This window comes from Myxine glutinosa, chromosome 1 (genome assembly GCF_964187855.1).
Source record: "Myxine glutinosa chromosome 1, kmMyxGlut1.1, whole genome shotgun sequence".
NCBI lineage: Eukaryota > Metazoa > Chordata > Myxini > Myxiniformes > Myxinidae > Myxine > Myxine glutinosa.
In genome coordinates, this window is record NC_136261.1 from 131334099 (window position 1) to 131348352 (window position 14254).

The 14254-nt window shown below is 41.9% G+C and overlaps 1 protein-coding gene across 1 annotated transcript in view; it reads left to right on the top strand.

Annotated features, from left to right (window-relative positions):
* The window catches only part of LOC144888692 (receptor-type tyrosine-protein phosphatase delta-like), a 461017-nt gene that overhangs the window by 92940 nt on the left and 353823 nt on the right, over positions 1-14254 (top strand). The window contains exon 2 of the mRNA XM_078767618.1: positions 12265-12380. The gene's annotated coding sequence lies outside the window, so the exon portion shown is untranslated. The remainder of the gene's footprint in view (positions 1-12264; positions 12381-14254) is intronic.

Below are 14254 nucleotides of genomic sequence, written 5' to 3' on the forward strand. Positions count from 1 at the left end.
CAACAAACGTTCAGCAGTTCAAGCTTTCTGTTCACCCATATTTATTTGACAAAATTTATTTTGCTTCTGGAATCATCTCCCTATGCACAGTCACGTGAAAAAGTAAGTACACCCCATGTAAAGTTTTGACTTTTTCAACATATTTCAACATACAGCTATTTGATCTTCATTTCAACAATATTGATAGATAAAGGTGATATAATAAAACAAATATCATGAAACATTTACATTTTGTAGTCCATTGTATAATTTAAATAAACATAAATGCAAATTTCGCATGTGGAAAAAGTAAGTACACCCAATGAAATGTTTTTTTAAATCTTTTTAACATGTGTGGACATATCAATATTTGATCTTCATTTAAACAGTATCTACAGTTAAAGGCGATCTAATTGAACAAAAAACAATGAAAAGTTGACTTTGCAATAATTTATTCAACAAAAAATTAACAGAGATGCCATTTCCTTCTGTGGAAAAAGTAAGTACACCCTTGGCTCTAATAGGTGCTATTGCCCCCTTTGGCAGAAAAAACCTCAAGTAGGCGTTTCTTATAACTGTCTACCAGTCTCTGTCATTGACTGGGAGAAATTTTTGCCCACTCCTCCATGCAGAATTCTTTCAGCTGTGCGATGTTTGAGGGGTTTCTTGCATGCACAGCTCGTTTCAAATCCCCCCACAACATCTCAATGGGATTTAGATCCGGGCTTTGATTTGGCCATTCCAGAACCCTCCATTTCTTTCTTTTCAGCCATTCCTTGGTGGATTTACTGGTATGTTTAGGGTCATTGTCATGTTGCAAGGTCCACCTTCGGTTGAGCTTCAACTCTCCGACAGATGGCCTCACATTATCCTCAAGCGCCCTCTGGTACAATGAAGAATACATAGTGGGTTCTATGATGGCGAGCTGCCCAGGCCCTGATGCAGCAAAGCAGCCCCAAACCATAATATTTCCACCACCATGCTTTACAGTTGGTATCAGGTTCTTGGGGTCAAATGCTGTCTTTGGTTTTTGCCAAACATGTCTTCTGGTACTGTGGCCAAATAGCTCTAACTTTGACTCATCTGTCGAGAGCACATTGTTCCAGAAGTGCTGGTCATTGCCTAGGTGTTCATTGGCATACTTTAGTCTTGCCCTGATGTTCTTTCTGGACAGCAAAGGTTTCCTCCTGGCACACCTCCCATGTAGATCAAATTTGTGCAGCCTCTTTCTAATGGTAGACTCGTGCACTTTGACATCAACCCTGGCAAGAGCTACCTGTATGTCCCTTGATGACATTCTGGGGGTTCTTAGAGACCTCTTTCAGCATCTTGCGGTCTGCTCTCGGGCTGAACTTGCTGGGGCGGCCTGGCCTGAACAAGTTGGCAGTTGTTTGGAATCTCCTCCACTTGTAGATGATCTTCCGGACAGTCGAATGATTGATTTAAAATTGTTTGGAGATCTTTTTAAATCCCTTCCTAGACTGATAGGCATCTATAACCTTCTTTCTGAAGGCCTCAGAGAGCTCTTTTGATCCAGGCATGGTGACACCGCACACTTCAACAACAAAGAGCAAATGAAACTAAATGTCTGAGGTTTAAATAAGACAGGTTCCTCCAAGACCCTCTCGAAGGATGTTCTAATCATTTACACCTGAGCTGGTGCACCTGATTCTAATTTTAGGTATTTGAAGTAGTGATAAATGTAGGGGTGTACTTACTTTTTCCACATGTGAAATTTGCATTTATGTTCATTTAAATTATACAATGGACTACAAAATGTAAATGTTTCATGATATTTGTTATATTATATCACCTTTATCTATCAATAATATTGAAATGTAGATCGAATAGCTGTTTGTTGAAATATGTTGAAAATGTCAAAACTTTACATGGGGTGTACCGTAAAAATGGGGGGAATAGGGACACAAACTGAAAAAAAGTTCGGAAACTTTTTTCACTGAAAATTGATAACCATACTGATTTGTTGATATTTGGGTAGAAAGTGTTCTCTTGTTTTTTAAAAAGCAACTTATAGTCCCTATTAACCCTATATGTGGGTTAAATATGAATAAATAGGATTTTTATGGCTGTCCCTATACACCCCGTTTTATGGGTGAATAGGGACAGTCACAAATACAAAAAAAAAAATAATAATCTTCACCAAACTTCACCAAATGTTGTAGGTGGTCATAAGCAAGAATCCTCTTGTTTTTGTAGTCAAAAGGTCAAAAGGTCAATAGGTAAACATAGGCCAAACGTCACCAACTTTGCCAAATTTCTAAAATCCTCAATTTTCAACGAAATAACTTGAAATCTGAAGAGGATTTGCATATCTGGTCACTGAATTCAACCAACGCCCAACTATTTTTGAGGTCAACATAGGCCAAAATAACAACATAGGCCAAAATAACAACATAGGCCAGATTTCTAAGATCCCAAAGTTTCATCCAATTAACTTGAAATTTGAATAGGATATTCATATCAGCTAACTGAATTCAATCACCAACTATTTCTGAGATCAAAACAGGCCAAAATGTCAACATAGGCTAAGGTCAACCACTTTTCCCAAATTTATAAAATCATCAATTTTCATCCGATTGATTTGAAATTTGAATGGGATATTCATATCGGCTAACTGAATTCAACCACCAACTATTTTTGAGGTCAACATAAGCCAAAAGGTCAACATACACCAGATTTCTAAAATCCTCAATTTTCATCCAATTGACTTGAAATTTTAAGAGGATTTGCAAATCTGGACACTGAATTCAACCTCCAATTATTTTTGAGGTCATCATAGGCCAACAACGTGTTTTAGCAATTTTGCAAGTATCGTGCTATGCACCACATATTTATTGTTTGTTTGTTTTCTTGTTTTCACGGGCGATATCTCAGCTATCCTTTGAGCTAGGAAGTTGACATTTCGGCACAATAGTGAGTCAGTGCTTTGGCAAAAAACTTTTATTATTATTATTAATCAATTAATTGATGAGTTACATAATTATTATTGATTATTATCGATTAATTAAGTACTGATTTACTTCCTTTCTCCTCTGGGCAATATCTCAGTTTGAGCTAGGAAGCTGATATTTGGACACGGCAATGACCAAGTGATGTGGCTATAAAGGATATTTTGATTTATTGATTAATCGATTAATTATTCAATTCTTCGATTAATGACTTGGTTCATAATTTTTTTTAAATTACAGGTTTGGATGAAATGGTGGTGGTTTTGGTATTCTATTAGCCAATTGATTAATAATTTAAATATTTTACAATTATTATTTATTTATTTTCATTATTAATTACATATTTATTTTCTTTCTCTTCTGAGCAATATCTCTGGCACCTTTTGAACTAGGAAGCTGATATTTGGACACTACAATGACCAAGTGATTTGGCTGTGAAGGATATTTTTGATTTATTGATTAATCAATTAATCGATTTATTATGTATTGATTAATCAATTATTTATAAATTTTTTGATTTATTGATTTAATTAATTTTCAAAAAGTTACAGCTTCGGGTGAAACACTTAGCCAATTGATTAACAAATTATTTTCCGATCATTATTTATTGATTTCAATTATGCAATTAATCAATCAATTATTGTACACCTCTCCTTCCCAATGACGTCTTTGTGCTGCTCGGCGGTATCGCCGCGCCGAAGGCGCCCTGCCAATACCTTTCTGTAGGATATTTATTTATTTTGCATTGGGGCGGTGTGCTTTGAATGTATCTGAACTTGTTTACAACCTTTCTTGTACGTCCCATTTCCATGTCCGACTGCTCTGTTCATGGCGTATCTTCAACATTCCTTCATGACCCCTTGGTATCTGAAAAAAACGTATATTATCACATGACGCATAAGAGTAATGTGTAGCAAGCTGAATACAATTGTACAACAGCATTCGGGGGTGAATGCTGCATCTCGAAGCACGTTTTTCTTCGGATAGGGATGCAAAGTCCCATCTGCATTTAGCTTGTGGACTTTGGAGATCTCACGACATCTTTGGAAAGGAGCAAGGGTACTCGTATTCAGTGCCCTGGCTGAATATATGACTTTCAAACTGATGTTAAACTGATAAGTTGGAGAACTTCCTGATCAACTCGTCCAAAGGGTTGGTATTTTTCACTGTGTATTGCAAATGGGCCCATGAAAGGCCATAGGTTCGTTGATATTTTCGTGTTCCCATATTGCCGTGAGCCTGATATGCATTCAGGAACAGAACAATTATGGCTAACCAGCTTTGAAATTTCCACTCTTTCATCTGGTTGCTGAAAATTCTGCTTAAAATACTTTTTGAATCACATATTTCAGGCGCGTGATGGTGGGTTAAAAGTGCCTGGCAAGCAGAACTGAAAACGTGTAAAACGCACACGGCACATGCGCAAAAGGGTTCCTTTAGCATTCATATGTCATTTGAACTTTAAAAGTCCTGTATTTGCATTAACATGGGAGTGCTGAGGATGTGTGTATATTACATGCAGGGTGGGCCAAATGGCCCTTCCATGTCTTAATTAAATGAGCAATTTAAACGCACTTGTTAGCACCTCATCACTTTGCTTTCATATTGACACTTGTACAGAAAGCGATTCTGTGCACTTCATGCTTCAATGCTGGACCACATGTTGTTTTTCTTTTCTCCTACTCAAGTGTGTACTCTTCAATGAACCATGTCTTTGTTAATAAAACCTGTATAGGCACATGAAGGTGTACAGAATTGCTGCCAGAAATCTAACACTGGCTGCTTTGGCCCTTTTATAGTTTTGTTAAACTTAAACTCTGGGTATTTTCCATCAATTTAATTAACGCATCCCCCACACATCGGGAGATGGGGTTTTGTGTGTGTGTGTGTGTGTGTGTGTGTGTGTGTGTGTGTGTGTGTGTGTGTGTGTGTGTGCGTGTGTGCGTGTCCAGGACAATTTTTTTTGCTATTTGAGCGTTTGTCATCAAATTTTCAACAAAGCTTAATATGAGAATAAGAAGCCAAATTAATAATTTGGTCAAAAGATCAAAGGTCAGCGTCCCTTGTCTTCCATTTTCATTAAATTGCCTTGAAATTTTACGAATAGGCATCTTGGGTCGCTTAATTATTTCACCATTCAAAATCTAGAAAACGATTATTTTTAGATCAAAAGGTCAAGGTTTCATAAAATCGTTAATTGCCATCCAATTGATGGAAATTTTAAAGGATTTTGCATATGGGGTCACTTAATCGGTTCACCAATCAAAAGATAGAAGCCGAATGCTTTTTTAGATAAAAAGCCAAAGGTCAAGGTTGCATTAAATCATTAATATTCATCTGATTGACTTGAAATGTGAGCAGGGTTTGCATATTTGGTCACTGAAGCCTTTTGCTTTTGAGGTCAAAAGGTCATGGTCACCTAAAATTGTGAATTTTTGGTATTTTAGGCTGTTTTCTTCAAGTTTAGCAAACTTAAGAAGAAGAAGTTTGAAAACAAAGCGAACGCAGACAGCCTTTGCATTTTCAGATGCTTTCTATTTGGTTTGGTATTCCTTTTAAAAATGGAAACAAAACAGACAAAAATATCAGCTGTTGCTTGTGTGTGCATGTCTACCTCCTTGAGCTATCTTTCTTTATGTTGTGCATAATTTGTTGACTCTTTATCTCATACAAGCAAACTTCAATGGAGAATAAACTGTTCACAACACTAATTTCATATTGACATATCACACTTATCACAGTCACCTAATGTCCACATCTCTTTGTGCCTAACTAACTTAGAGGTATCATTTCAAACTGTTGATTGGATTTATAATGGCAAAGCTGGTAATGGCCTGAACCTACAGTGCATTCAGAAAGTATTGAGACCCCTTCACTTTTTTCACGTTGCAGCCTTATGCTGAAATCGTTTAAATTCATTTTTTCCCTCATCAATCTGCACTCAATACCCCATAATGACAAAGAGAAAACAGGATTTCAGAATGAATGAATGAATGAATGAATGATCGTTTTAAGGCCATTTTCCCCGCTAGAGCGGGGGTTAGCCTTGCGGGCCCCATGACAATCATGGTTCCCTGTTTGAGGCAATGTTTTTATGGCCGGATGCCCTTCCTGATGCCAACCCTTGGTCGCCTCCTACGATGCGCAGGGATACGGTGTACCTATTCTAAATCGGGGTACACACCGTGATCATTCATCCCAGCAAGCTGATACTCAATTTGCCGACCTCGGAAGGATGACAGGCTGAGTCAACCCCCCTGGCGTTAATTCAGCGATCGACCGGGATTCCAACCCAGGATCCTAGGATCCCAAGCTGGCACCCTAACTGCTAAGCCAACACCAGACATTTTAGAAAGTTTTGCAAATTTATTAAAAAGAAAAAACTGAAATATCACATTTACATAAGTATTCATACCCTTTGTGATGACACTTGAAATTTAGCTCAGGTGCCTCCCATTTCTCTTGATCATCTTTGAGATGTTTCTACACCTTGATTGAAGTCCACCGGTGGAAACCTCAATTGATTGGACATGATTTGGAAAGGCACACACCTGTCTATATAAGGTCTCACAGCTGACAGCACATCAGAGCAAAAACCAAGCCATGAGGTCGAAGGAACTGCCTGCAGAGCTCAGAGACAGGATTGTGTCAAGACACAGATCTGGGGAAGCCTACAAAAAAAATTCTGCTGCATTGAAGGTTCCCAAGAGCACAATGGCCTCCATAATTCTTAAATGGAAGAAGTTTGGAACAACCAGGACTCTTCCTAGAGCTGGCCGCCCGGCCAAACCGAGCAATCGGGGGAGAAGGGCCTTGGTAAGAGAGGTGACCAAGAACCCGATGGTCACTCTGGCTGAGCTCCAGAGATCCTGTGTGGAGATGGGAGAAACTTCCAGAAGGACAACCATCACTGCAACACTCCACCGATCTGGGCTTTATGGCAGAGTGGCCAGATGGAAGCCTCTCCTCAGTGAAAGACACATGAAAGCCCGCTTTGAGTTTGTAAAAAAGCACCTAAAGGACTCTCAGACTGTGAGAAACAAGATTCTGGTTGCTTTCATGTGTCTTTCACTGAGGAGAGCCTTCCATCTACTTTCTGAATGCACTGTGTGTGCTTGTTTGAAAGAGACCATCGGATAATTTCCAAACAAATGATTGCAGCAAGATATCTAGATTAACCTCACCTCAAAAGGCAATCATCACCATCACCATCACCATCACCATCACCACCACCACCACCACGCATCGGTGCTGCTGAAGCAGCCACTAGGCTAAAATCACAGTAGGGTCGCCACTCCGACTCACTAAGTCAGGGCATGAATTTGGAATTTGGCCATTGTGCTGGTGCTAGATGGCCTACACTTTGCTAAGGACACTGTGGGATACTTAACACACACCAACTGATGCTGGCATATGGAACGCTAGTTTAACGTCCATCGGAGGGATGGCACACACATTGATGAATCTCCCTTCCTGTAAAACACTGGGATTATTGTTTGTAGCTGGGTCGGGATTAAAACCCAGAATAAACAGCTTGCAGGTGAGTGTGCGTGCCTGTAGGCCATCTTTCCAGTCCCCAAAGGACAGTATTATTACTAGCAGAGTACCCACCCTATGGGTGTCTTGGTCGAAGCATGCAATACGTTCTTCTGACGCATACCTTTATTTGGGCGGTGTATAGTGTTACGTGTTTCTCCCCAAACCCCGGTCACGGTGTACCTCCGAGCCTCGAGAGGAGTCACGGCAGAAAGATGTGTTATTCTGTGTGTGAAAGATGAATGGTGAAACCACAGCAATTGTTACCAACAAACAAGTATTGTATTAAGGTCACACAAGAATAACAGCACAAAAACAATAGTAATCAATTATACAACCAATATATCATTCCTATGATGGTACCATCAGTTTCGTACAATGTAACTCACTGTGCTCCAAGTGAGCGTAAAGAACATTCCCAATGTCTCTATCCCGGCATCAAGCCAAAGTCGATCCACGCTCCAGTGATCATCAGAACGATGTCGTATCGAGACCAGAATCCGGCTCGGTTGACAGTCACACTGCCAAAGATGGGCAAAGGTGTCCTCAAGAGGCGACTGGGAAATCACACCTTCGGGTATGGATGTTCAACGGCTCCCCACACGGCGAACCGCAAATTCCCACTCGAAATCCACGTTACACATGCAAACCAAGCTAACGGCTAGATGCATTGAAATGGTTGGAGTGAGGTGAAAAACCTGGAGCGATGCGAAATCAGGCGCGAGTCAAAATGGCCAACGGTCCATTCTCGAGATGTAACGGCACTCCAATGATTCTCTTCGGAATCAACCACAAAACCTGTCACGCAGGTTTAACTGTCACAGCGATAACAACTCTGTCGCAGGAATCCCTTTCCCAGGAAACCCCAAAGTTCGCTAGTGACTCCCGTTTGCCAGCGTTTGCGCAAAACCTCAACACAGCTTGGCTCCTTCTCCGACCTCACTTGCTCCACTTCCGTTTTCTCTTCTTCTTCCTCTTCTTCTTCATCCGGTTCCCGATCCGGTTTCCGGTTTCTTTTAAAACACTAACTTTTTTTACCTTTTGAAAACAGTTATCTCTATTTCACCTAAACGATAACAATAATAGTGCATGCAACCAAAAATGTTTACAGTGGATGAGAACCACAACAATGGAAGTGACGAATCCGTAATAATAGGCTACTGACAGCTCGCTCCCTCAATCATTCCCGAGAATAAGAAAAATAATGCTGTGTTACATACATGAAGCGAAAACATGCCTACTGCATATAAATCAAAACACCTCTCTGCCCTGGAAAATGTGGGGACGAACACTGTCCTGTAAAGGGAGGAGATTTGTAATACCCTCACCCACCTGGAGTTGGCGCTGCATGATACACATTTACATAGAGAATTTCCGACCACCCATCCCCCTCGACCCCCAAGACCACCGACAAAGATAAAAACACCCCTATACATTAATTGGGGTCAATCATGCTGATCCTATATGTAACAGCTTTGGATGTAATCAAGCCAGAACTGTAGGAGGAGTAGCACGACAAACAAACAAACAAATAAAAATTGGTCAGAGACCGAGGACTTGCCGGAATGTCCTTTTTTTTATCGGCCATTTTGGACAAATATGGCGGCCGAACCACGTGACCGATGACCTCATCATTATTTGTTTTCTAAACTAATTTATTCCTTGATGATGCTCAAGAAATTTCATGTTGATCGGATGAAGTTTTGTACTTGTCGAATTATGACGTCATAATGGAGGCACCTATGACATCATCATTAACATATTTTATTCCCCATGGAGAGTTCTTTACAATGAGCCATGTCTCAATTTTTTCTAGTCAACACTTTTGGAGATATGGAGGTGCACAATTTTTCGGTTTTTCCAAGATGGCGGCTGAACCACGTGACCGATGACATCATCATTTTTTTTTTCTCCACCAGTTTATGCTGACATGGCGCTCAATAAATTGCATCTTGATCGGATGAAGTTTTGTACTTGTCGAATTATGACGTCATAATGGTGGCACCTATGACATCATCATTAACATATTTTATTCCCCATGGAGAGTTCTTTTTTTCGATTCAGCACTTTCAGAGATATAGAGGTGCAAAGTTTTTCAGTTTTTCCAAGATGGTGGCCGAACCACGTGAACGATGACGTCATCATCATTTTTTTCTCTACCAGTTTATGCCGACATGTCGCTCAAGAAATTGCATCTTGATTGGATGAAGTTTTGTACTTGTCGAATTATAGAATCATGACGTCATAATGGAGGCCTTGGGCTGAAAGAGTTAAAATTGGGCACAGCCTATTCCAGGGCAAGACAAATATGTGTGTAAAGTTTGGCAATTCTACGTGCAACGGTGTAGACGTAGTACTGCGAACAAACAGACAGAAACGAAAGTAAAAGTAAATGATGTTTCATTTCAAGCCGGCCGGCACTTAGCTTTGCGTCCCCAAATGGCTGGTAAGGCTTGCTGGCGGTTGCCTCTAACCGACGCGTGGGAAATGCACAGGATGGCGCGGAATCACACCCATAGCCAGCCGCCGGCGTGAGACAAGCATGAGGATCCTTCTTCGCTAACACGGCTCCGATGATCTCTCCGGTGCACACAGACGAGCGCCCGTCGTCCTCCCACGCAAAACGACCAGGACAAGAGCAAAGGCAAACACAGCCGTCCTCTTCGAAAGGCAGCGGGAAAGAGAAATACGACCGCCTCTAATGAACGCCAGGACCAGAAGAGAGAACAAGATGGCGAGACGGCTCCTTTTTGCTCTCCTAACTCTCGAATGTTCAACGATGGATTATGTAACAACTTATTTTAGGCTACACTTATGTAGTAACTACACTTATGTTAACAACTTAGACACTCTACCAATCGCCTGAGCCTTGCCCATCTCCCCATCATGCCTCCACCAATAATGAAGCTCGGGGGGGTGGTCTCTCCGTTACGAGTCGTCGGGGGGCGGAGTCTAGTCACTGTTCGGGAATGTTCAGATGACGTCGGGGTTTACTTGCTGAACGGCAAATGCTGTTTCCGTCAGCCCTGGCAGCATGGTTGGCTAATGGAGCCCATTTCCTGGCCGCATGAGTTTTATAAGAAGAAGAACAACAACAACATGCATTTTAAGGCCATTTTCCCTGCTAGAGCAGGGGTTAGCCTTGCGGTCCCCATGACAATTTTCTACATTTTGCCGTATTTTCTGCATCTCTCCTTGTTAACGTGGAGTTTTATAAGAACATTAGGGAAAAATCACAGTGAGGCAATACATACTGGGGATTATTAACCATAAGCCCGATAATTAATTAGCATAAACCACCCTCCTTTGGAAACATGCAAACACTCTTAACCTGAACATTTACCCTGCTTATGTACATCGAGATGGCTTCTTCTTCTTTGTGTCACACGGTCCACACTAAACTATACATTCCTGACTTTCCTAAGGTATTTCTTGCCTATCCACACAAACCTAAAAATATTAAGACATTTTAGCATGTTTAATACATGCATAGAACATCTTACATATGCAAGTCATGACTGCAGGCTGAATATTTCATGAGTGCCTTATCTACAGCTGGTACAGTACCTGCTGTAGATAAGGACAGGAATTTAGAACCTGGCCAGGGTACAAGTGAATGCTAAAGGACAGGACAGTCAGCTTAAGGGAGGAAAATACAATAAATGATGAGCTACTCTGGCTGTGAAGCAACAACGTGGAAGTTTATGGTCGGGATTGAATTCAAACCCAGACTGTATCTCCATAGACATGTAGTAAGACAAGGACCCATTATTTCACATCACCTTGTCAGGAGATTGCAGCTTTTGCATGATACGTTGGAAGTTCTCCTCTTGTGAAATATTGTGATTGATGTGGCATTTATGGTGGTTCTGGGAACAGAATATGAGACAATTATAATGATAACGCATCTACATGTAGTTCAGAACACATCCACCTCTGGTCATTTCTGCCTGGATCATCAGCTGAGCATCACTTTGCCACTTGGGCTTACAGATGATTAAAACAGTACTTGTGTTAATGGCACACACACACACACACACACACACACACACACACACACACACACACACACACACACACACACACACACACACACACACACACACAAACACACGCAGTGAACAGTCATCTTTGATGGAAAATTGTCTTGTCTTCAGTACTTCTTTGCTTATGTCCCTATCATCACCTTTTAATCAAAAAGGAGAGATGAGCGGAGGCCGAAACCCCAGTTATTTCCCAAAGGGATTTTTGTGGGGATTGTGGTTGCCCCCCACCATCCCACCCACTGTCCCTCTCCACAGTCAAGCTCAAAATCATAACATTACTCCAAGTATGCAATGAAAAAGATAGATTTTGGTCCATATCAGAGTTAAAAAGAAAAGAAAAGGACAATTAGGAGCAAAGCAATTACTGAAGTTAATTTGAACCTGTGATAGAATGATTTCCTTGGTAAGAGTTTCCACCATTTAAGTCAACTGCTGAGATTTAAATTGAACGTTGCTGATAAGGCCTAATTCTCTCTCTCCCTCTCTCTCTCTCTCTCTCTCTCTCTCTTTCTCTCTCTCTCTCTCTCTCTCTCTCTCTCTCTCCCCCTCTCTCTCTCCCCCTCTAATTCCCCCTTTCTTCCCTTCTCCATCTCCTCTTTCTCTCTAACCTTCACTCTCATTCCCCCTCTCCATCTCTTCTTTCTTTCTCTCTTATTTCCCCCTCTCCATCTTCTCTTTCTCCCTCTTTCTTTCTTTTTCTCTGTCTTATTGTGTGACTATTAAACACAATTTAGATTGTTGTCCTGCTGTTCTGAGAAGTTCTGGACTTGCTGCTATGAAACCTCGATGATGGACACTTCCCAGCTGTTGATCCGAATGGTCATTGAATCAAGCACTTAATAAGCTCAAGGTATTCTTCAGATCTCTTGGCCTCTCTCATATTCTGTCTGGATTCTTGCAATGGATGATCTCAAAGATACACCAGTAATAAATAATACTTTCATATTGCCAGTACTATTTTGCCTAATGTATTGGCTTGCAACATTATTTCATGATATTCCTGGTACCTGACAACATTATTTCATGATATTCCTGGTACCTGACAACATTATTTCATGATATTCCTGGTACCTGACAACATTATTTCATGATATTCCTGGTACCTGACAACATTATTTCATGAAAAATCCTGGTACCTGACAACATTATTTCATGATATTCCTGGTACCTGACAACATTATTTCATGATATTCCTGGTACCTGACAACATTATTTCATGATATTCCTGGTACCTGACAACATTATTTCATGATATTCCTGGTACCTGACATTATTTCATGATATTCCTGGTTCCTGACAACATTATTTCATGATATTCACTGGTACCTGACAACATTATTTCATGATATTCCTGGTTCCTGACAACATTATTTCATGATATTCCTGGTACCTGACAACATTATTTCATGATATTCCTGGTACCTGACAACATTATTTCATGATATTCCTGGTTCCTGACATTATTTCATGATATTCCTGGTTCCTGACAACATTATTTCATGATATTCCTGGTACCTGACAACATTATTTCATGATATTCCTGGTTCCTGACAACATTTTTTCATGATATTCCTGGTACCTCACACATTATGTGATATTAAACAGCCCCTGCTTGCAATGTAAACTCTACGTTTCAAGCTTTTTCGATTCCCTGATTATTTCTGAAGGTAGGAACAGCAAGTACACTTGTGATATGATCATTTTGTCCTTTGAGAAAAGGCAGGGGGTTATGACCTGAGGGTGCAAAGAGGCAGTATTGACATGAGCGTTCAAACAGACAATGTTAATGTGAGGGTGCAGACAAATGAATAGGGTGTAGGCAGGCTTCTCAGGCATAGGCCGGCGTCTCGGGTGTAGGCAGGCTTTGGGGTGTAGGCAGGCTTCTCAGGTATAGGCAGGCTTCTCGGTGTAGGCAGGCTCCTCTGGTGTAGGCAGGCTTCTCGGGTGTAGGCAGGCTTCTCGGGTGTAGGCAGGCTTCTCGGGTGTAGGCAGGCTTCTCGAGTGTAGGCAGGCTTCTTGAGTGTAGGCAGGCTTCTCGAGTGTCGGCAGGCTTCTCGAGTGTAGGCAGGCTTCTGGGGTGTAGGCAGGCTTCTCTGGTGTATGCAGGCTTCTCGGGTGTAGGCAGGCTTCTCGGGTGTAGGCAGGCTTCGGGGTGTAGGCAGGCTTCTCGGGTGTAGGCAGGCTTCTCCGGTTTAGGCAGGCTTCTCGGGTGTAGGCAGGCTTCTCAGGTATAGACAGGCTTCTCGGTGTGGGCAGGTTTCTCTGGTGTAGGCAGGCTTCTCTGGTGTAGGCAGGCCTCTCGGGTGTAGGCAGGCTTCTCGGGTGTAGGCAGGCTTCTCGGGTGTAGGCAGACTTCTCGGGTGTAGGCAGGCTTCTCGGGTGTAGGCAGGCTTCTCGGGTGTAGGCAGGCTTCTCGGGTATAGGCAGGCTTCTCGGGTGTAGGCAGGCTTCTCGGGTGTAGGCAGGCTTCTCGTGTGTAGGCAGGCTTCTCGTGTGTAGGCAGGCTTCTCGGGTGTAGGCAGGCTTCTCGGGTGTAGGCAGGCTTCTCGGGTGTAGGCAGGCTTCTCGGGTGTAGGCAGGCTTCTCGGGTGTAGGCAGGCTTCTCGGGTGTAGGCAGGCTTCTCGGGTGTAGGCAGGCTTCTCGGGTGTAGGCAGGCTTCTCGGGTGTAGGCAGACTTCTCGGGTGTAGGCAGACTTCTCGGGTGTAGGCAGGCTTCTCGGGTG